Consider the following 22,915-nt stretch of genomic DNA (forward strand, 5'->3'; position numbering starts at 1 on the left):
GGATACAGTAAACCTGAAGTGAAGCATCGGAATCTAAAGCTTTCCTCACAGGAGAGGTTCGAATCATAGAAAGTGAGAGTGTCAGCCCTCTTGTACTTAAGTGGGCATTGTGCCATTTGTATTAAATTCGGATGCAATTTCTGTGTTTCATCGTCAATAAGAAGGTCCAAGGGATGCATTAAACCTGAGGGGAAGCATCGGCATCTAAAACTGGACTCACAGGAGAGGTTCAAATCATAGAAAGTGAGAGTGTCAGTCCTCTTATACTTAAGTCGCCATTGTGCATTTTGTATTAAATTCGGATGCAATTTTTGTGTTTCATCGTCTATAAGAAGGTCCAAGGGATAGAGTAAACCTGTAGTGAAGCATCGGAATCCAAAACTGGACTCACAGGACAGGTTCATATCATAGAAAGTTAGTGTGTCAGTCCTCTTGTACTTAAGTCGGCATTGTGCCTTTTGTATTAAATTCGGATGCAAACTCTGTCTTTCATCGTCAATAAGAAGGTCCAAGGGATACAGTAAACCTGAAGTGAAGCATCGGAATCTAAAACCGGACCCAAAGGAGAGTTTCAAATCATAGAAAGTTAGATTGTCAGTCCTCTTGTACTTAAGTCGGCATTGTGCCTTTTGAATTTAATTCCGATGCAATTTCTGTGTTTCATCGTCCATAAGAAGGTCCAAGGAATACAGTAAACCTGAAGTGAAGCATCGGAATCTAAAACTGGACTCACAGGAGAGGTTCAAATCATAGAAAGTGAGAGTGTCAGTCCTCTTTAACTTAAGTCGGCATTGTGCGTTTTGAATTTAAATCCGATGCAATTTCTGTGTTTCATCGTCAATAAGAAGGTCCAAGGGATACAGTAAACCTGAAGTGAAGCATCGGAATCTAAAACTGGACTACAGGAGATGTTCAAATTATAGAAAGTGAGATTGTCAGTCCTCTTGTACTAAAGTCGCCATTGTGATTTTTGTATTAAATTCGGATGCAATTTCTGTGTTTCATCGTCAATAAGAAGGTCCAAGGGATACAGTAAACCTGAAGTGAAGCATCGGAATCTAAAACTAGACTCACAGGAGAGGTTCAAATCATAGAAAGTTAGAGTGTCAGTCCTCTTGTACTTAAGTCGGTATTGTACCTTTTGTATTAAATTCGGATGCAAACTCTGTGTTTCATCATCAATTAGAAGGTGCAAGGGATACAGTAAACCTGAAGGGAAGCATCGGAATCTAAAACTGGACTCACAGGAGAGGTTCAAATCATAGAAAGTGAGAGTGTCAGTCCTCTTGTACGTAAGACGGCATTGTGCCTTTTGAATTTAATTCCGATGCAATTTCTGTGTTTCATCATCAATAAGAAGGTGCAAGGTATACAGTAATCCTGGAGTGAAGCATCGGAATCTAAATCTGACCTCAAAGGGGAAGTTCGAATCATAGAAAATGAGAGTGTCTGTCCTCTTGTACTTAAGTCGGCATTGTGCCATTTGTATTTAATTCGGATGCAATTTCTGTGTTTCATCGTCCATATGAAGGTCCAAGGGATACTGTTAACCTGAAGTGAAGCATCGGAATCTAAAACTGGACTCACACGAGAGGTTCAAATCATAGAAAGTTAAAGTGTCAGTCCTCTTGTACCTAAGTCGGCATTGTGCATTTTGAATTTAATTCCGATGCTATTTCTGTGTTTCATTGTCAATATGAAGATCCAAGGGATACAGTAAACCTGAAGTGAAGCATCGGAATCTAAAACTGGACTCTCAGGAGATGTTCAAATCATAGAAAGTGAGATTGTCAGTCCTCTTGTACTTAAGTCGCCATTGTGATTTTTGTATTAAAATCGGATGCAATTTCTGTGTTTCATCGTCAATAAGAAGGTCCAAGGGATACAGTAAACCTGAAGTGAAGCATCGGAATCTAAAACTGGACTCACAGGAGAGGTTCAAATCATAGAAAGTTAGAGTGTCAGTCGTCTTGTACTTAACGCGGTATTGTACCTTTTGTATTAAATTCGGATGCAAACTCTGTGTTTCATCATCAGTTAGAAGGTCCAAGGGATACAGTAAACCTGAAGTGAAGCTTCGGAATCTAAAACTGGACTCACAGGAGAGGTTCAAATCATAGAAAGTGAGAGTGTCAGTCCTCTTCTACTTAGGTCGGCATTGTGCCTTTTGAATTTAAATCCGATGCAATTTCTGTGTTTCATCGTCAATAAGAAGGTCCATAGGATACAGTAAACCTGAAGTGAAGCATCGGAATCAAAAACTGGACTCACAGGTGAGATTCAAATCATAGAAAGTTAGAGTGTCACTCCTCTTGTACTTAAGTCGGTTTTGTGCCTTTTGTATTAAATTTGTATGCAATTTCTGTGTTTCATCATCAATAAGAAGGTCCAAGGGATACAGTAAACATTAAGTGAAGCATCGGAATCAAAAACTGGACTCGCAGGAGAGGTTCAAATCATAGAATGTCAGAGTGTCAGTCCTCTTTTACTTAAGTCGGCATTGTGCCTTTTGTATTAAATTCCGATGCAATTTCTGTGTTTCATCGTCAATAAGAAGGTCCAAGGGATACAGTAAACCTGAAGTGAAGCATCAGAATCTAAAACTGGACTCACAGGAGAGGTTCAAATCATAGAAAGTTTGAGTGTCAGTCCTCATTTACTTAAGTCGGCATTGTGCCTTTTGTATTAAATTCCGATGCAATTTCGGTGTTTCATCGTCAATCAGAAGGTGCAAGGTATACAGTAAACCAGAAGTGAAGCATCGGAATCTAAAACTGGACTCACAGGAGAGGTTCAAATCATAGAAAGTGAGAGTGTCAGTCCTCTTGTACTTAAGTCGGCATTGTTAAATTTGTATTAAAAACGGATGCGATTTCTGTGTTTCATCGTCAATAAGAAGGTCCGAGGGATACAGTAAACCTGAAGTGAAGCATCGGAATCTAAAGCTTTCCTCACAGGAGAGGTTCGAATCATAGAAAGTGAGAGTGTCAGCCCTCTTGTACTTAAGGGGGCATTGTGCCATTTGTATTAAATTCGGATGCAATTTCTGTGTTTCATCGTCAATAAGAAGGTCCAAGGGATGCATTAAACCTGAGGGGAAGCATCGGCATCTAAAACTGGACTCACAGGAAAGGTTCAAATCATAGAAAGTGAGAGTGTCAGTCCTCTTATACTTAAGTCGCCATTGTGCATTTTGTATTAAATTCGGATGCAATTTTTGTGTTTCATCGTCTATAAGAAGGTCCAAGGGATAGAGTAAACCTGTAGTGAAGCATCGGAATCCAAAACTGGACTCACAGGACAGGTTCATAACATAGAAAGTTAGTGTGTCAGTCCTCTTGTACTTAAGTCGGCATTGTGCCTTTTGTATTAAATTCGGATGCAAACTCTGTCTTTCATCGTCAATAAGAAGGTCCAAGGGATACAGTAAACCTGAAGTGAAGCATCGGAATCTAAAACCGGACTCACAGGAGAGTTTCAAATCATAGAAAGTTAGATTGTCAGTCCTCTTGTACTTAAGTCGGCATTGTGCCTTTTGAATTTAATTCCGATGCAATTTCTGTGTTTCATCGTCCATAAGAAGGTCCAAGGAATACAGTAAACCTGAAGTGAAGCATCGGAATCTAAAACTGGACTCACAGGAGAGGTTCAAATCATAGAAAGTGAGAGTGTCAGTCCTCTTTAACTTATGTCGGCATTGTGCGTTTTGAATTTAAATCCGATGCAATTTCTGTGTTTCATCGTCAATAAGAAGGTCCAAGGGATACAGTAAACCTGAAGTGAAGCATCGGAATCTAAAACTGGACTACAGGAGATGTTCAAATCATAGAAAGTGAGATTGTCAGTCCTCTTGTACTTAAGTCGCCATTGTGATTTTTGTATTAAATTCGGATGCAATTTCTGTGTTTCATCGTCAATAAGAAGGTCCAAGGGATACAGTAAACCTGAAGTGAAGCATCGGAATCTAAAACTCGACTCACAGGAGAGGTTCAAATCATAGAAAGTTAGAGTGTCAGTCCTCTTGTACTTAAGTCGGTATTGTACCTTTTGTATTAAATTCGGATGCGAACTCTGTGTTTCATCATCAATTAGAAGGTGCAAGGGATACAGTAAACCTGAAGTGAAGCATCGGAATCTAAAACTGGACTCACAGGAGAGGTTCAAATCATAGAAAGTGAGAGTGTCAGTCCTCTTGTACTTAAGTCGGCATTGTGCCTTTTGTATTAAATTCGGATGCAATTTCTGTGTTTCATCGTCAATAAGAAGGCGCAAGGTATACAGTAAACCTGAAGTGAAGCATCGGAATCTAAAACTGGATTCACAGGTGAGGTTCAAATCATAGAAAGTGAGAGTGTCAGTCCTCTTGTACTTAAGTCGACATTGTGCCATTTGTATTAAATTCGGATGCAATATCTGTGTTTCATCGTCAATAAGAAGGTCCAAGGGATACAGTAAACCTGAAGTGGAGCATCGGAATCTAAAACTGGACTCACAGGAGAGGTTCAAATCATAGAAAGTTAGAGTTTCAGTCCTCTTTTACTTAAGTCGGCATTGTGCCTTTTGAATTTAATTCCGATGCTATTTCTGTGTTCCATTGTCAATAAGAAGGTCCAAGGGATACAGTAAACCTGAAGTGAAGCATCGGAATCTAAAACAGGACACACAGGAGAGGTTCTAATCATAGAAAGTTAGAATGTCAGTCCTCTTGTACTTAAGTCGGCATTGTGCCTTTTGTATTACATTCGGATGCAATTTCTGTGTTTCATCGTCAATACGAACGTGCAAGGTATACAGTAAACCTGAAGTGAAGCAACGTAATCTACAACTGGACTCACAGGAGAGGTTCAAATCATAGAATGTGAGAGTGTCAGTTCTTTTCCACTTAGGTCGGCATTGTGCCTTTTCAATTTAATTCCGATGCAATTTCTGTGTTTCATCGTCAATAAGAAGGTCCAAAGGATACAGTAAAACTTAAGTGAAGCATCGGAATCTGAAACTGGACTCACAGGAGAGATTCAAATCATAGAAAGTTAGAGTGTCTCTCCTCTTGTACCTAATTCGGTATTGTGCCTTTTGTATTAAATTCCGATGCATTTTGTGTGTTTCATCGTCAATAAGAAGGTCCAAGGGATACAGTAAACCTGAAGTGAAGCATCGTAATCTAAAACTGGACTCACAGGAGAGGTTGAAATCATAGAAAGTGAGAGTGTCAGTCCTCTTGTACTTAAGTCGGCATTGTGCCATTTGTATTAAATTCGGGTGCAATTTCTGGGTTTCATCGTCAATAAGAAAGTCCAAGGGGTACAGTAAACCTGAAGTGAAGCATCGGAATCAAAAACTTGACTCACAGGAAAGGTTCAAATCATAGAAAGTGAGAGTGTCAGTCCTCTTGTACTTAAGTCGGCATTGTGGCATTTGTATTAAATTTGGATGCAATTTCTGTGTTTCATCGTCAATAAGAAGGTCCAAGGGATACAATAAACCTGAAGTCAAGCATCGGAATCTAAAACTGGACTCACAGGAGATGTTCAAATCATAGAAAGTTAGAGTGTCACTCCTCTTGTACTTGAGTCGGTATTGTGCCTTTTGTATTAAATTCGGGTGCAATTTCTGTGTGTCATCGTCAATAAGAAGGTCCAAAGCATACAGTAAACCTGAAGTGAATCATCGGACTCTAAAACTGGACTCACAGGAGAGGTTCAAATCATAGAAAGTTAGAATGTCAGTCCTCTTGTACTTAAGTCGGCATTGTGCCTCTTGTATTAAATTCGGATGCAATTTCTGTGTTTCATCGTCAATAAGAAGGTGCAAGGTATACAGTAAACCTGAAGTGAAGCATCGGAATCTAAAACTGGACTCACAGGAATGGTTCAAATCATAGAAATGGAGAGTGTCAGTCCTCTTGTACTTATGTCGGCATTGTGGCATTTGTATCAAATTCGGATGCATTTTCTGTGTTTCATCGTCAACAAGAAGGTCCAAGGGATACATTAAACCTGAAGTGAAGCATCGGAATCTGTAACTGGACTCACAGGAGAGGTTCAAATCTTAGAAAGTTAGTGTGTCAGTCCTCTTGTACTTAAGTCGGCATTGTGCCTTTTGTATTAAATTCGGATGCAAACTCTGTGATTCATCGTCAGTAAGAAGGTCCAAGGGATACAGTAAACCTGAAGTGAAGCATCGGAATCTAAAACTGGACTCACAGGAGATGTTCAAATCATAGAAAGTGAGATTGTCTGTCCTGTTGTACTTAAGTCGCCATTGTGATTTTTGTATTAAATTCGGATGCAATTTCTGTAATTCATCGTCAATAAGAAGGTCCAAGGGATACAGTAAACCTGAAGTGAAGCATCGGAATCTAAAACTGGACTCACAGGAGAGCTTCAAACCATAGAAAGTTAGAGTGTCAGTCCTCTTGTACTTAACGCGGTATTGTACCTTTTGTATTAAATTCGGATGCAAACTCTGTGTTTCATCATCAATTTGAAGGTCCAAGGGATACAGTAAACCTGAAGTGAAGCATCGGAATCTAAAACTGGACTCACAGGAGAGGTTCAAATCATAGAAAGTGAGAGTGTCAGTCCACTTGTACTTAAGACGGCATTGTGCCTTTTGAATTTAATTCCGATGCAATTTCTGTGTTTCGTCATCAATAAGAAGGTGCAGGGTATACAGTAATCCTGGAGTGACACATCGGAATCTAAAACTGGACTCACACGATAGGTTCGAATCATAGAAAGTTAGAAAGTCAGTCCTCTTGTACCTAAGTCGGCATTGTGCCTTTTGAATTTAATTCCGATGCTATTTCTGTGTTTCATTGTCAATATGAAGATCCAAGGGATACAGTAAACCTTAAGTGAAGCATCGGATCTAAAACTGGACTCACAGGAGAGGTTCAAATCATAGAATGTGAGAGTGTCAGTTCTTTTCTACTTAGGTCGGCATTGCGCCTTTTCAATTTAATTCCGATGCAATTTCTGTGTTTCATCGTCAATAAGAAGGTCCAAAGGATACAGTAAAACTTAAGTGAAGCATCGGAAACTGAAACTGGACTCACAGGAGAGATTCAAATCATAGAAAGTTAGAGTGTCAGTCCTCTTGTACTTAAGTCGGCATTGTACCTTTTGTATTAAATTCAGATGCAAACTCTGTGTTTCATCGTCAATTAGAAGGTCCAAGGGATACATTAAACCTCAAGTGAAGCATCGGAAACTAAAACTGGACTCACAGGAGAGGTTCAAATCAGAGAAAGTGAGAGTTTCAGTCCTCCTGTACTTAAGTCGGAATTGTGCCTTTTGAATTTAATTCCGAAGCAAATTCTGTGTTTCATCGTCAATAAGAAGGTGCAAGGTATACAGTAAAGCTGAAGTGAAGCATCGGAATCTAAATCTGACCTCACAGGAGAAGTTCGAATCATGGAAAGTGAGAGTGTCAGTGCTCTTGTATTTAAGTCGGCATTGTGCCATTTGTATTATATTCGGATGCAATTTCCGTGTTTCATCGTCAATAAGAAGGTCCAAGGGATACAGTAAACCTGAAGTGAACAATCGGAATCTAAAACTGGACTCACAGGAGAGGTTGAAATCATAGAAAGTTAGAGTGTCAGTCCTCTTTTACTTAAGTCGGCATTGTGCCTTTTGAATATAATTCCGATGCTATTTCTGTGTTTCATTGTCAATGAGAGGGTCCAAGGGATACATAAACCTGAAGTGAAGCATCGGAATCTAAAACAGGACTCACAGAAGAAGTTCTAATCATAGAAAGTTAGAATGTCTGTCCTCTTGTACTTAAGTCGGCATTGTGCCTTTTGTATTAAATTCGGATGCAATTTCTGTGTTTCACCGTCAATAAGAAGGTGCAAGGTATACAGTAAACCTGAAGTGAAGCATCGGAATCTAATACTGGACTCACAGGAAAGGTTCAAATCATAGAAATGGAGAGTGTCAGTCCTCTTGTACTTATGTCGGCATTGTGGCATTTGTATTAAATTCGGATGCATTTTCTGTGTTTCATCGTCAATAAGAAGGTCCAAGGGATACATTAAACCTGAAGTGAAGCATCGGAATCTAAAACTGGACTCACAGGAGAGGTTCAAATCATAGAAAGTTAGTGTGTCAGTCCTCTTGTACTTAAGTCGGCATTGTGCCTTTTGTATTAATTTCGGATGCAAACTCTGTGATTCATCGTCAGTAAGAAGGTCCAAGGGATACAGTAAACCTGAAGTGAAGCATCGGAATCTAAATCCGGACTCACAGGAGAGTTTCAAATCATAGAAAGTTAGATTGTCAGTCCTCTTGTACTTAAGTCGGCATTGTGCCTTTTGAATTTAATTCCGATGCAATTTCTGTGTTTCATCGTCCATAAGAAGGTCCAAGGGATACAGTAAACCTGAAGTGAACCATCGGAATCTAAAGCTGGACTCACAGGAGATGTTCAAATCATAGAAAGTGAGATTGTCAGTCCTCTTGTACTTAAGTCGCCATTGTGATTTTTGTATTAAAATCGGATGCAATTTCTGTGTTTCATCGTCAATAAGAAGGTCCAAGGGATACAGTTAACCTGAAGTGAAGCATCGGAATCTAAAACTGGACTCACAGGAGAGGTTCAAATCATAGAAAGTTAGAGTGTCAGTCGTCTTGTACTTAACGCGGTATTGTACCTTTTGTATTAAATTCGGATGCAAACTCTGTGTTTCATCATCAGTTAGAAGGTCCAAGGGATACAGTAAACCTGAAGTGAAGCATCGGAATCTAAAACTGGTCTCACAGGAGAGGTTCAAATCATAGAAAGTGAGAGTGTCAGTCCTCTTGTACCTAAGTCGGCATTGTGCCTTTTGAATTTAATTCCGATGCAATTTCTGTGTTTCATCATCAATAAGAAGGTGCAAGGTATACAGTAATCCTGGAGTGAAGCATCGGAATCTAAATCCGACCTCAAAGGAGAGGTTCGAATCATAGAAAATGAGAGTGTCTGTCCTCTTGTACTTAAGTCGGCATTGTGCCATTTGTATTAAATTCGGATGCAATTTCTGTGTTTCATCGTCAATAAGAAGGTCCAAGGGATACTGTTAACCTGAAGTGAAGCATCGGAATCTAAAACTGGACTCACACGAGAGGTTCAAATCATAGAAAGTTAGAGTGTCAGTTCTCTTGTACCTAAGTCGGCATTGTGCATTTTGAATTTAATTCCGATGCTATTTCTGTGTTTCATTGTCAATATGAAGATCCAAGGGATACAGTAAACCTGAAGTGAAGCATCGGAATCTAAAACTGGACTCACAGGAGAGGTTCAAATCATAGAAAGTTAGAATGTCACTCCTCTTGTACTTAAGTCGGCATTGTGCCTTTTGTATTAAATTCGGATGCAATTTCTGTGTATCATCGTCAATAAGAAGGCGCAAGGTATACAGTAAACCTGAAGTGAAGCATCGGAATCTAAAACTGGATTCACAGGTGAGGTTCAAATCATAGAAAATGAGAGTGTCAGTCCTCTTGTACTTAAGTCGACATTGTGCCATTTGTATTAAATTCGGATGCAATATCTGTGTTTCATCGTCAATAAGAAGGTCCAAGGGATACAGTAAACCTGAAGTGAAGCATCGGAATCTAAAACTGGACTCACAGGAGAGGTTCAAATCATAGAAAGTTAGAGTGTCAGTCCTCTTTTACTTAAGTCGGCATTGTGCCTTTTGAATTTAATTCCGATGCTATTTCTGTGTTTCATTGGCAATAAGAAGGTCCAAGGGATACAGTAAACCTGAAGTGAAGCATCGGAATCTAAAACAGACACACAGGAGAGGTTCTAATCATAGAAAGTTATAATGTCAGTCCTCTTGTACTTAAGTCGGCATTGTGCCTTTTGTATTACATTCGGATGCAATATCTGTGTTTCATCGTCAATAAGAACGTGCAAGGTATACAGTAAACCTGAAGTGAAGCATCGTAATCTACAACTGGACTCACAGGAGAGGTTCAAATCAAAGAAAGTGAGAGTGTCAGTCCTCTTGTACTTAAGTCGCCATTGTGCCTTTTTTATTAAATTCGGATGCAATTTCTGTGTTTCATCGACAATAAGAAGGTCCAAGGGATACAGTAAACCTGAAGTGAAGCATCGGAATCCAAAACTGGACTCACAGGAGAGGTTCAAATCATAGAAAGTTAGAGTGTCAGTCCTCTTGTATTTAAGTCGGCATTGTGCCACTTGTATTAAATTCGGATGCAAACTCTGTGTTTCATCGTCCATAAGAAGGTCCAAGGGATACAGTAAACCTGAAGTGAAGCATCGGAATCTAAAACTGGACTCACAGGAGAGGTTCAAATCATAGAAAGAGAGAGTGTCAGTCCTCTTGTACTTAAGTCGACATTGTGCCATTTGTATTAAATTCGGATGCAATTTCTGTGTTTCATCGTCAATAAGAAGGTCCAAGGGATACAGTAAACCTGAAGTGAAGCATCAGAATCTAAAACTGGACTCACAGGAGAGGTTCAAATCATAGAAAGTTAGAATGTCAGTCCTCTTTTACTTAAGTCGGCATTGTGCCTTTTGAATTTAATTCCGATGCTATTTCTGTGTTTCATTGTAAATAAGAAGGTCCAAGGGATACAGTAAACCTGAAGTGAAGCATCGGAATCTAAAACAGGACACACAGGAGAGGTTCTAATCATAGAAAGTTAGAATGTCAGTCCTCTTGTACTTAAGTCGGCATTGTGCCTTTTGTATTAAATTCGGATGCAAACTCAGTGATTCATCGTCAGTAAGAAGGTCCAAGGGATACAGTAAACCTGAAGTGAAGCATCGGAATCAAAAAATGGACTCACAGGAGATGTTCAAATCATAGAAAGTGAGATTGTCTGTCCTGTTGTACTTAAGTCGCCATTGTGATTTTTGTATTAAATTCGGATGCAATTTCTGTAATTCATCGTCAATAAGAAGGTCCAAGGGATACAGTAAACCTGAAGTGAAGCATCGGAATCTAAAACTGGACTCACAGGAGAGCTTCAAACCATAGAAAGTTAGAGTGTCAGTCCTCTTGTACTTAACGCGGTAGTGTACCTTTTGTATTAAATTCGGATGCAAACTCTGTGTTTCATCATCAATTAGAAGGTCCAAGAGATACAGTAAACCTGAAGTGAAGCATCGGAATCTAAAACTGGACTCACAGGAGAGGTTCAAATCATAGAAAGTGAGAGTGTCAGTCCTCTTGTACTTAAGACGGCATTGTGCCTTTTGAATTTAATTCCGATGCAATTTCTGTGTTTCATCATCAATAAGAAGGTGCAGGGTACACAGTAATCCTGGAGTGACACATCGGAATCTAAAACTGCACTCACACGATAGGTTCGAATCATAGAAAGTTAGAAAGTCAGTCCTCTTGTACCTAAGTCGGCATTGTGCCTTTTAAATTTAATTCCGATGCTATTTCTGTGTTTTATTGTCAATATGAAGATCCAAGGGATACAGTAAACCTGAAGTGAAGCATCGGATCTAAAACTGGACTCACAGGAGAGGTTCAAATCATAGAATGTGAGAGTGTCAGTTCTTTTCTACTTAGGTCGGCATTGTGCCTTTTCAATTTAATTCCGATGCAATTTCTGTGTTTCATCGTCAATAAGAAGGTCCAAAGGATACAGTAAAACTTAAGTGAAGCATCGGAATCTGAAATTGGACTCACAGGAGAGATTCAAATCATAGAAAGTTAGAGTGTCAGTCCTCTGGTACTTAAGTCGGCATTGTACCTTTTGTATTAAATTCAGATGCAAAATCTGTGTTTCATCGTCAATTAGAAGGTCCAAGGGATACAGTAAACCTGAAGTGAAGCATCGGAATCTAAAACTGGACTCACAGGAGAGGTTCAAATCAGAGAAAGTGAGAGTGTCAGTCCTCTTGTACTTAAGTCGGAATTGTGCCTTTTGAATTTAATTCCGATGCAATTTCTGTGTTTCATCGTCAATAAGAAGGTGCAAGGTATACAGTAAACCTGAAGTGAAGCATCGGAATCTAAATCTGACCTCACAGGAGAAGTTCGAATCATGGAAAGTGAGAGTGTCAGTGCTCTTGTATTTAAGTCGGCATTGTGCCATTTGTATTATATTCGGATGCAATTTCCGTGTTTCATCGTCAATAAGAAGGTCCAAGGGATACAGTAAACCTGAAGTGAACAATCGGAATCTAAAACTGGACTCACAGGAGAGATTGAAATCATAGAAAGTTAGAGTGTCAGTCCTCTTTTACTTAAGTCTTCATTGTGCCTTTTGAATATAATTCCGATGCTATTTCTGTGTTTCATTGTCAATGAGAAGGTCCAAGGGATACAGTAAACCTGAAGTGAAGCATCGGAATCTAAAACAGGACTCACAGAAGAAGTTCTAATCATAGAAAGTTAGAATGTCTGTCCTCTTGTACTTAAGTCGGCAATGTGCCTTTTGTATTAAATTCGGATGCAATTTCTGTGTTTCTTCGTCAATAAGAAGGTGCAAGGTATACAGTAAACCTGAAGTGAAGCATCGGAATCTAATACTGGACTCACAGGAAAGGTTCAAATCATAGAAATGGAGAGTGTCAGTCCTCTTCTACTTATGTCGTCATTGTGGCATTTGTATTAAATTCGGATGCATTTTCTGTGTTTCATCGTCAATAAGAAGGTCCAAGGGATACATTAAACCTGAAGTGAAGCATCGGAATCTAAAACTGGACTCACAGGAGAGGTTAAAATCATAGAAAGTTAGTGTGTCAGTCCTCTTGTACTTAAGTCGGCATTGTGCCTTTTGTATTAAATTCGGATGCAAATTCTGTGATTCATCGTCAGTAAGAAGGTAAAAGGGATACAGTAAACCTGAAGTGAAGCATCGGAATCTAAATCCGGACTCACAGGAGAGGTTCAAATCATAGAAAGTTAGATTGTCATTCCTCTTGTACTTAAGTCGGCATTGTGCCTTTTGAATTTAATTCCGATGCTATTTCTGTGTTTCATTGTCAATATGAAGATCCAAGGGATACAGTAAACCCGAAGTGAAGCATCGGAATCTAAAACTGGACTCACAGAAGAAGTTCTAATCATAGAAAGTTAGAATGTCTGTCCTCTTGTACTAAAGACGGCATTGTGCCTTTTGAATTTAATTCCGATGCAATTTCTGTGTTTCATCATCAATAAGAAGGTGCAGGGTATACAGTAATCCTGGAGTGAAGCATCGGATTCTAAAACTGGACTCACACGAGAGGTTCGAATCATAGAAAGTTAGAGTGTCAGTCCTCTTGTACCTAAGTCGGCATTGTGCCTTTTGAATTTAATTCCGATGCTATTTCTGTGTTTCATTGTCAATATGAAGATCCAAGGGATACAGTAAACCCGAAGTGAAGCATCGGAATCTAAAACTGGACCCACAGGAGAGGTTCAAATCATAGAAAGTTAGAATGTCACTCCTCTTGTACTTAAGTCGGCATTGTGCCTTTTGTATTAAATTCGGATGCAATTTCTGTGTTTCATCGTCATTAAGAAGGCGCAAGGTATACAGTAAACCTGAAGTGAAGCATCGGAATCTAAAACTGGATTCACAGGAGAGGTTCAAATCATAGAAAGTGAGAGTGTCAGTCCTCTTGTACTTAAGTCGACATTGTGCCATTTGTATTAAATTCGGATGCAATATCTGTGTTTCATCGTCAATAAGAAGGTCCAAGGGATACAGTAAACCTGAAGTGAAGCATCGGAATCTAAAACTGGACTCACAGGAGAGGTTCAAATCATAGAAAGTTAGAGAGTCAGTCCTCTTTTACTTAAGTCGGCATTGTGCCTTTTGAATTTAATTCCGATGCTATTTCTGTGTTTCATTGTCAATAAGAAGGTCCAAGGGATAAAGTAAACCTAAAGTGAAGCATCGGAATCTAAAACTAGACTCACAGGAGAGGTTCTAATCATAGAAAGTTAGAATGTCATTCCTCTTGTACTTAAGTCGGCATTGTGCCTTTTGTATTACATTCGGATGCTATTTCTGTGTTTCATCGTCAATAAGAACGTGCAAGGTATACAGTAAACCTGAAGTGAAGCATCGTAATCTACAAATGGACTCACAGGAGAGGTTCAAATCATAGAAAGTTAGAGTGTCAGTCCTCTTGTACTTAAGTCGGCATTGTGCCTTTTCTATTAAATTCGGATGCAATTTCTGTGTTTCATCGTCAATAAGAAAGTGCTAGGTAGACAGTAAACCTGAAGTGAAGCATCGGAATCTAAAACAGGACACACAGGAGAGGTTCTAATCATAGAAAGTTAGAATGTCAGTCCTCTTGTACTTAAGTCGGCATTGTGCTTTTGTATTCAATTCGGATGCAATTTCTGTGTTTCATCGTCAATAAGAAAGTGCTAGGTAGACAGTAAACCTGAAGTGAAGCATCGGAATCTAAAACTGGACTCACAGGAAAGGTTCAAATCATAGAAAGAGAGAGTGTCAGTCCTCTTGTACTTATGTCGGCATTGTGGCATTTGTATCAAATTCGGATGCATTTTCTGAGTTTCATCGTCAATAAGAAGGTTTAAGGGATACATTAAACCTGAAGTGAAGCATCGGAATCTAAAACTGAAGTCACAGGAGAGGTTCAAATCATAGAATGTGAGAGTGTCAGTTCTTTTCTACTTAGGTCGGCATTGTGCCTTTTCAATTTAATTCCGATGCAATTTCTGTGTTTCATCGTCAATAAGAAGGTCCAAAGGATACAGTAAAACTTAAGTGAAGCATCGGAATCTGAAACTGGACTCACAGGAGAGATTCAAATCATAGAAAGTTAGAGTGTCCTTCCTCTTGTACCTAATTCGGTATTGTGCCATTTGTATTAAATGCCGATGCATTTTCTGTGTTTCATCGTCAATAAGAAGGTCCAAGGGATACAGTAAACCTGAAGTGAAGCATCGTAATCTAAAACTGGACTCACAGGAGAGGTTGAAATCATAGAAAGTGAGAGTGTCAGTCCTCTTGTACTTAAGTCGGCATTGTGCCATTTGTATTAAATTCGGGTGCAATTTCTGGGTTTCATCGTCAATAAGAAGGTCCAAGACGTACAGTAAACCTGAAGTGAAGCATCGGAATCAAAAACTTGACTCACAGGAGAGGTTCAAATCATAGAAAGTGAGAGTGTCAGTCCTCTTGTACTTAAGTCGGCATTGTGGCTTTTGTATTAAATTGGGATGCAATTTCTGTGTTTCATCGTCAATAAGAAGGTCCAAGGGATACAATAAACCTGAAGTCAAGCATCGGAATCTAAAACTGGACTCACAGGAGAGGTTCAAATCATAGAAAGTTAGATTGTCACTCCTCTTGTACTTGAGTCGGTATTGTGCCTTTTGTATTAAATTCGGGTGCAATTTCTGTGTGTCATCGTCAATAAGAAGGTCCAAGGGATACAGTAAACCTGAAGTGAAGCATCGGAATCTAAAACTGGACTCACAGGAGAGGTTCAAATCATAGAAAGTTAGAGTGTCAGTCCTCTTTCACTTAAGTCGGCATTGTGCCTTTTGAATTTAATTCCGATGCTATTTCTGTGTTTCATTGTCAATAAGAAGGTCCAAGGGATACAGTAAACCTGAGTGAAGCATCGGAATCTAAAACTGGACTCACAGGAGAGGTTCTAACCATAGAAAGTTAGAATGTCATTCCTCTTGTACTTAAGTCGGCATTGTGCCTTTTGTATTACATTCGGATGCAATTTCTCTGTTTCATCGTCAATAAGAACGTGCAAGGTATACAGTAAACCTGAAGTGAAGCATCATAATCTAAAACTGGACTCACAGGAGAGGTTCAAATCATAGAAAGTGAGAGTGTCAGTCCTCTTGTACTTAAGTCGCCATTGTGCCTTTTGCATTAAATTCAGATGCAATTTCTGTGTTTCATCGTCAATAAGAAGGTCCAAGGGATACAGTAAACCTGAAGTGAAGCATCGTAATCTAAAATTGGACTCACAGGAGAGGTTCAAATCATAGAAAGTGAGAGTGTCAGTCCTCTTTTACTTAAGTCGGCATTGTGCCTTTTGAATATAATTCTGATGCTATTTCTGTGTTTCATTGTCAATGAGAAGGTCCAAGGGATACAGTAAACCTGAAGTGAAGCATCGGAATCTAAAACAGGACTCACAGGAGAGGTTCTAATCATAGAAAGTTAGAATGTCTGGCCTCTTGTACTTAAGTCGGCACTGTGCCTTTTGTATTAAATTCGGATGCAATTTCTGTGTTTCATCGTCAATAAGAAGGTGCAAGGTATACAGTAAACCTGAAGGGAAGCATCGGAATCTAAAACTGGACTTACAGGAAAGGTTCAAATCATAGAAATGGAGAGTGTCAGTCCTCTTGTACTTATGTCGGCATTGTGGCATTTGTATCAAATTCGGATACAAACTCTGTGATTCATCGTCAGTAAGAAGGTCCAAGGGATACAGTAAACCTGAAGTGAAGCATCGGAATCTAAAACCGGACTCACAGGAGAGGTTCAAATCATAGAAAGTTAGATTGTCAGTCCTCTTGTACTTAAGTCGGCATTGTGCCTTTTGAATTTAATTCCGATGCAATTTCTGTGTTTCATCGTCCATAAGAAGGTCCAAGGGATACAGTAAACCTGAAGTGAAGCATCAGAATCTAAAACTGGACTCACAGGAGATGTTCAAATCATAGAAAGTGAGATTGTCAGTCCTCTTCTACTTAAGGCGCCATTGTGATATTTGTATTAAATTCGGATGCAATTTCTGTGTTTCATCGTCAATAAGAAGGTCCAAGGGATACAGTAAACCTGAAGTGAAGCATCGGAATCTAAAACTGGACTCACAGGAGAGGTTCTAATCATAGAAAGTTAAAATGTCAGTCCTCTTGTACTTAACGCGGTATTGTGCCATTTGTATTAAATTCGGATGCAAACTCTGTGTCTCATCATCAATTAGAAGGTCCAAGGGATACAGTAAACCTGAAGTGAAGCATCGGAATCTAAAACTGGACTCACAGGAGAGGTTCAAATCATAGAAAGTTAGAGTGTCAGTCCTCTTTTACTTAAGTCGGCATTGTGCCTTTTGAAAATAATTCCGATGCTATTTCTGTGTTTCATTGTCAATGAGAAGGTCCAAGGGATACAGTAAACCTGAAGTGAAGCATCGGAATCTAAAACAGGACTCACAGGAGAGGTTCTAATCATAGAAAGTTAGAAAGTCTTTCCTCTTGCACTTAAGTCGGCCTTGTGCCTTTTGTATTAAATTCGGATGCAATTTCTGTATTTCATCGTCAATAAGAAGGTGCAAGGTATACAGAAAACCTGAAGTGAAGCATCGGAATCTAAAACTGGACTTACAGGAAACGTTCAAATCATAGAAAGGGAGAGTGTCAGTCCTCTTGTACTTATGTCGGCATTGTGGCATTTGTATCAAATTCGGATGCATTTTCTGTGTTTCATCGTCAATAAGAAGGTCCAAGGGATACATTAAACCTGAAGTGAAGCATCGGAAACTAAAACTGGACTCACAGGAGAGGTTCAAATCATAGAAAGTTAGAGTGTCAGTCCTCTTGTACTTATGTCGGCAGTGTGGCATTTGTATCGAATTCGGATGCATACTCTGTGATTCATCGTCAGTAAGAAGGTCCAAGGGATACAGTAAACCTGAAGTGAAGCATCGGAATCTAAAACCGGACTCACAGGTGAGGTTCAAATCATAGAAAGTTAGATTGTCAGTCCTCTTGTACTTAAGTCGGCATTGTGCCTTTTGAATTTAATTCCGATGCAATTTCTGATTTTCATCGTCCATAAGAAGGTCCAAGGGATACAGTAAACCTGAAGTGAAGCATCGGAATCTAAAAGTGGACTCACAGGAGATGTACAAATCATAGAAAGTGAGATTGTCAGTCCTCTTGTACTTAAGGCGCCATTGTGATTTTTGTATTAAATTCGGATGCAATTTCTGTGTTTCATCGTCAATAAGAAGGTCCAAGGGGTACAGTAAACCTGAAGTGAAGCATCGGAATCTAAAACTGGACTCACAGGAGAGGTTCAAATTATAGAGAGGTAGAGTGTCAGTCCTCTTGTACTTAACGCGGTATTGTACCTTTTGTATTAAATTCGGAGGCAAACTCTGTGTTTCATCATCAATTAGAAGGTCCAAGGGATACAGTAAACCTTAGGTGAAGCATCGGAATCTAAAACTGGACTCACAGGAGAGGTTCAAATCATAGAAAGTGAGAGTGTCAGTCCTCTTGTACTTAAGACGCCATTGTGCCTTTTGAATTTAATTCCGATGCAATTTCTGTGTTTCATCATCAATAAGAAGGTGCAAGGTATACAGTAATCCTGGAGTGAAGCATCGGAATCTAAAACTGGACTCACAGGAGAGGTCCGAATCATAGAAAGTTAGAGTGTCAGTCCTCTTGTACCTAAGTCGGCATTGTGCCTTTTGAATTTAATTTCGATGCTATTTCTGTGTTTCATTGTCAATAAGAAGATCCAAGGGATACAGTAAACCTGAAGTGAAGCATCGGAATCTAAAACTGGACTCACAGGAGAGGTTCAAATCATAGAAAGTTAGAATGTCACTCCTCTTGTACTTAAGTCGGCATTGTGCCTTTTGTATTAAATTCGGATGCAATTTCAGTGTTTCATCGTCAATAAGAAGGCGCAAGGTATACAGTAAACCTGAAGTGAAGCATCGGAATCTAAAACTGGATTCACAGGAGAGGTTCAAATCATAGAAAGTGAGAGTGTCAGTCCTCTTGTACTTAAGTCGACATTGTGCCATTTGTATTAAATTCGGATGCAATATCTATGTTTCATCGTCAATAAGATGGTCCAAGGGATACAGTAAACCTGAAGTGAAGCATCGGAATCTAAAACTGGACTCACAGGAGAGGTTCAAATCATAGAAAGTTAGAGTGTCAGTCCTCTTTTACTTAAGTCGGCATTGTGCCTTTTGAATTTAATTCCGATGCTATTTCTGTGTTTCATTGTCAATAAGAAGGTCCAAGGGATACAGTAAACTTGAAGTGAAGCATCGGAATCTAAAACTGGACTCACAAGAGAGGTTCTAATCATAGAAAGTTAGAATGTCATTCCTCTTGTTCTTAAGTCGGCATTGTGCCATTTGTATTAAATTCGGGTGCAATTTCTGGGTTTCATCGTCAATACGAAGGTCCAAGGGGTACAGTAAACCTGAAGTGAAGCATCGGAATCAAAAACTTGACTCACAGGAGAGGTTCAAATCATAGAAAGTGAGAGTGTCAGTCCTCTTGTACTTAAGTCGGCATTGTGGCTTTTGTATTAAATTTGGATGCAATTTCTGTGTTTCATCGTCAATAAGAAGGTCCAAGGGATACAATAAACCTGAAGTCAAGCTTCGGAATCTATAACTGGACTCACAGGAGAGGTTCAAATCATAGAAAGTTAGATTGTCACTCCTCTTGTACTTGAGTCGGTATTGTGCCTTTTGTATTAAATTCGGGTGCAATTTCTGTGTGTCATCGTCAATAAGAGGGTCCAAGGGATACAGTAAACCTGAAGTGAAGCATCGGAATCTAAAACTGGACTCACAGGAGAGGTTCAAATCATAGAAAGTTAGAGTGTCAGTCCTCTTTTACTTAAGTCGGCATTGTGCCTTTTGAATTTAATTCCGATGCTATTTCTGTGTTTCATTGTCAATAAGAAGGTCCAAGGGATACAGTAAACCTGAAGTGAAGCATCGGAATCTAAAACTGGACTCACAGGAGAGGTTCTAATCATAGAAAGTTAGAATGTCATTCCTCTTGTACTTAAGTCGGCATTGTGCCTTTTGTATTACATTCGGATGCAATTTCTCTGTTTCATCGTCAATAAGAACGTGCAAGGTATACAGTAAACCTGAAGTGAAGCATCATAATCTAAAACTGGACTCACAGGAGAGGTTCAAATCATAGAAAGTGAGAGTGTCAGTCCTCTTGTACTTAAGTCGCCATTGTGCCTTTTGTATTAAATTCGGATGCAATTTCTGTGTTTCATCGTCAATAAGAAGGTCCAAGGGATACAGTAAACCTGAAGTGAAGCATCGTAATCTAAAACTGGACTCACAGGAGAGGTTCAAATCATAGAAAGTGAGAGTGTCAGTCCTCTTTTACTTAAGTCGGCATTGTGCCTTTTGAATATAATTCTGATGCTATTTCTGTGTTTCATTGTCAATGAGAAGGTCCAAGGGATACAGTAAACCTGAAGTGAAGCATCGGAATCTAAAACAGGACTCACAGGAGAGGTTCTAATCATAGAAAGTTAGAATGTCTGTCCTCTTGTACTTAAGTCGGCACTGTGCCTTTTGTATTAAATTCGGATGCAATTTCTGTGTTTCATCGTCAATAAGAAGGTGCAAGGTATACAGTAAACCTGAAGGGAAGCATCGGAATCTAAAACTGGACTTACAGGAAAGGTTCAAATCATAGAAATGGAGAGTGTCAGCCCTCTTGTACTTATGTCGGCATTGTGGCATTTGTATCAAATTCGGATACAAACTCTGTGATTCATCGTCAGTAAGAAGGTCCAAGGGATACGGTAAACCTGAAGTGAAGCATCGGAATCTAAAACCGGACACACAGGAGAGGTTCAAATCGTAGAAAGTTAGATTGTCAGTCCTCTTGTACTTAAGTCGGCATTGTGCCTTTTGAATTTAATTCCGATGCAATTTCTGTGTTTCATCGTCCATAAGAAGGTCCAAGGGATACAGTAAACCTGAAGTGAAGCATCAGAATCTAAACCTGGACTCACAGGAGATGTTCAAATCATTGAAAGTGAGATTGTCAGTCCTCTTCTACTTAAGGCGCCATTGTGATATTTGTATTAAATTCGGATGCAATTTCTGTGTTTCATCGTCAATAAGAAGGTCCAAGGGTTACAGTAAACCTGAAGTGAAGCATCGGAATCTAAAACTGGACTCACAGGAGAGGTTCAAATCATAGAAAGTTAGAGTGTCAGTCCTCTTGTACTTAACGCGGTATTGTACCTTTTGTATTAAATTCGGATGCAAACTCTGTGTTTCATCATCAATTAGAAGGTCCAAGGGATACAGTAAACCTGAAGTGAAGCATCGGAATCTAAAACTGCACTCACAGGAGAGGTTCAAATCACAGAAAGTGAGAGTGTCAGTCCTCTTGTACTTAAGACGGCATTGTGCCTTTTGTATTTAATTCCGATGCAATTTCTGTGTTTCATCATCAATAAGAAGGTGCAAGGTATACAGTAATCCTGGAGTGAAGCATCGGAATCTAAAACTGGACTCACACGAGAGGTTCGAATCATAGAAAGTTAGTGTGTCAGTCCTCTTGTACCTAAGTCGGCATTGTGCCTTTTGAATTTAATTCCGATGCTATTTCTGTGTTTCATTGTCAATAAGAAGATCCAAGGGATACAGTAAACCTGAAGTGAAGCATCGGAATCTAAAACTGGACTCACAGGAGAGGTTCAAATCATAGAAAGTTAAAATGTCAGTCCTCTTGTACTTAACGCAGTATTGTGCCATTTGTATTAAATTCGGATGCAAACTCTGTGTCTCATCATCAATTAGAAGGTCCAAGGGATACAGTAAACCTGAAGTGAAGCATCGGAATCTAAAACTGGACTCACAGGAGAGGTTCAAATCATAGAAAGTTAGAGTGTCAGTCCTCTTTTACTTAAGTCGGCATTGTGCCTTATGAATATAATTCCGATGCTATTTCTGTGTTTCATTGTCAATGAGAAGGTCCAAGGGATACAGTAAACCTGAAGTGAAGCATCGGAATCTAAAACAGGACTCACAGGAGAGGTTCTAATCATAGAAAGTTAGAAAGTCTGTCCCCTTGCACTTAAGTCGGCCTTGTGCCTTTTGTATTAAATTCGGATGCAATTTCTGTATTTCATCGTCAATAAGAAGGTGCAAGGTATACAGAAAACCTGAAGTGAAGCATCGGAATCTAAAACTGGACTTTCAGGAAACGTTCAAATCATAGAAAGGGAGAGTGTCAGTCCTCTTGTACTTATGTCAGCATTGTGGCATTTGTATCAAATTCGGATGCATTTTCTGTGTTTCATCGTGAATAAGAAGGTCCAAGGGATACATTAAACCTGAAGTGAAGCATCGGAATCTAAAACTGGACTCACAGGAGAGCTTCAAATCATAGAAAGTTAGAGTGTCAGTCCGCTTGTACTTAAGTCGGCATTGTGCCTTTTGTATTAAATTCGGATGCAAACTCTGTGATTCATCGTCAATAAGAAGGTCCAAGGGATACAGCAAACCTGAAGTGAAGCATCGGAATCTAAAACTGGACTCACAGGTGATGTTCAAATCATAGAAAGTGAGATTGTCAGTCCTCTTGTACTTAAGGCGCCATTGTGATTTTTGTATTAAATTCGGATGCAATTTCTGTGTTTCATCGTCAATAAGAAGGTCCAAGCGATACAGTAAACCTGAAGTGAAGCATCAGAATCTAAAACTGGACTCACAGGAGAGGTTGAAATCATAGAAAGTTAGAGTGTCAGTCCTCTTGTACTTAAGTCGGCATTGTGCCTTTTGAATTTAATTCCGATGCAATTTCTGTGTTTCATCGTCCATAAGAAGGTCCAAGGGATACAGTAATCCTGAAGTGAAGCATCGGAATCTAAAACTGGACTCACAGGAGATGTTCAAATCATAGAAAGTGAGATTGTCAGTCCTCTTGTACTTAAGGCGCCATTGTGATTTTTGTATTAAATTCGGATGCAATTTCTGTGTTTCATCGTCTATAAGAAGGTCCGAGGGATACAGTAAACCTGAAGTGAAGCATCGGAATCTAAAACTGGACTCACAGGAGAGGTTCAAATCATAGAAAGTTAGAGTGTCAGTCCTCTTGTACTTATGTCGGCAGTGTGGCATTTGTATCGAATTTGGATGCAAACTCTGTGATTCATCGTCAGTAAGAAGGTCCAAGGGATACAGT

The sequence above is a fragment of the Schistocerca americana genome, chromosome 10, assembly GCF_021461395.2.
Source record: "Schistocerca americana isolate TAMUIC-IGC-003095 chromosome 10, iqSchAmer2.1, whole genome shotgun sequence".
Taxonomy (NCBI): domain Eukaryota; kingdom Metazoa; phylum Arthropoda; class Insecta; order Orthoptera; family Acrididae; genus Schistocerca; species Schistocerca americana.